This window comes from Elephantulus edwardii, unplaced genomic scaffold, assembly GCF_000299155.1.
Source record: "Elephantulus edwardii isolate Elephantulus edwardi_28Jun2011 unplaced genomic scaffold, EleEdw1.0 scaffold00012, whole genome shotgun sequence".
Classification (NCBI taxonomy): Eukaryota; Metazoa; Chordata; class Mammalia; order Macroscelidea; family Macroscelididae; genus Elephantulus; species Elephantulus edwardii.
In genome coordinates, this window is record NW_006399762.1 from 8,609,247 (window position 1) to 8,611,299 (window position 2,053).

A 2,053-nucleotide genomic window follows, 5' to 3' on the forward strand; every position below is an offset into this window, starting at 1 on the left:
CAATACTCTTCTCCAGCACCACAGCTTAAAGACATCAATTCTCTTCTATCCTTCTTAGTCATTGTCCAACTCTCTGATGTATAACATGTGATTACAAAGACCATGGCCTGTATCAGACACACCTTAGTCTCCAGCATGACACCATTGCTCTCCAGTACTTTGGAGAGGTCCCTAACAGCAGACTTTCCCATTGCAATACGTTTTTTTATTTCCTGGCTATTGGTGCCTATTAGTAATCTGCAAGTCAATATTCAAGGATTAGACTGTAATTGGAGGCTATTACCCTGGAATAAAGAAAAGAGCTAGGAATCAAACTATAGCTCAATCCTTTAGGTCAGTTCTGAGTCATCACTACCCTCCATAGGAATCCCAGAACACTTGACTGTGCTTATTTATGATAAACTTATACTTGAACCAGGAGGCAGTAGTAAGAATAGAGCAAGGAAATAATGCCTGGTTCAATATCAGGAAAGAGGTACATCAAGAATGTGTCCTGTGTCCATACCTTTTCAATTTATACGCAGAACAGATCTTTTGGGTGGTTAGTCTTTATGAAGAGGGATGTAGCATCCAAATTGGAGGAAGACTCAAAAACCACTTGTGTTATGACACAACCTTGCTCATTGAAACTGAGGAAGACCTGAAAGATCTGCTGCAGAAGGTCAAGGACTGTAGTCTTCAATATGACTTGAAGGTCAACATCAAGAAAACAAAGATTCTCACCACTAGGCCAATTGGCAGCATCATAATAGGTAGAGAAGGGATTGAGATTGTTGACATCTTCAGCTTGCTTAGGTCCACAATCAACACTCTTGGAACCAGCAGCAAGGAAATAAAAAGACAAATTGCATTGGGGAAATCTATTGTCAGGGATGACTCCAGAGTAATTAAGTGCAAAGATGTCAGTCTAGAGACTGAGGTGCACCTGATCCAGGCCAGACATAGTCTTTGCAATCACTTGCTATGACAAAAGAGCTGGACAATGAATAAGGATTAGAAAAGAATTGATGTCTTTGAGTTGTGGCATGTTGGAGATAAGTAAGAAATATCTCAGAAACTGCCAAAAGAACGGATAGATATGACCTGGACAGAGTGAACCCAACTTTCTTTTTGGAGGCAGGATTTTGAAACTTGGCTCACATGCTTTGTGCATGTTACCAGAAAGGACCAGTCCTTAGAAAAGGATATCATACTTAGAAAGGTGGAGGTCAGTGCAAAAAAGGAAGACCCTGGGTGAGATGGACTGACACCAGGACTGGGGTAATGAGGGTAAGTGTGTGGGAGACAGTGAGTTTGGCTCAGAATAGGACTCGGTTCAGAGCTACTATACATAGGGTTGTTATGAGTCACAGGCCACTCAGTGGCACATAACAACAACAACAACAACAAATCCTAATAGCAGGAGGTTGTCCATCTTTCTCTTCAGGTGCCATTGGTGGATTAAACATAACTACAGGAGTTCCACAGTCTTTGTGTTAGCAGCTGAATTTGCCATGAATTATGTTACCACATGTTGACATCACTGTTGAATATTTTAGTCAAAGATTCTATAGACATATTCTGATCAGAAAGTGGAAAACGCAGAATATAACTTAAAAGAATTCTCCCAGAATCTGGACTTTCTGGAGCCACAGTGAATGAATACCTGAAACTATTTCCCTGAGATAATTGTTAAGCCTTAAGCTAAAAAATTCCTTCGAATATCCTTTAAGAAAAACAAGAGTTTAAATTCTTTAGATAAAAATAAAAAATCCCCTTGTGCTATGTTCTCTATATGGGATCAAATTAACAACAGCAACTTGAAAAAAATTAAATAGAGGATAGCAAATTTATGTTAATTGGGAGGGAATAATTGGAAAAGGAGAGTAAGATTGGTTATATACCTTGAAAAAAGACAATAAATGCTACTGATTTACTTGTACATTCAGAAATTGTTAAATTGGTGTGTATTCTATTGTGTCTATTTCCAACAACAGCAAAATAAAAAATATTTTTAAAGTGGAAGCATTCATATTATCAGAACAGTTCAAAAGCAATATATTATAGGGTATTA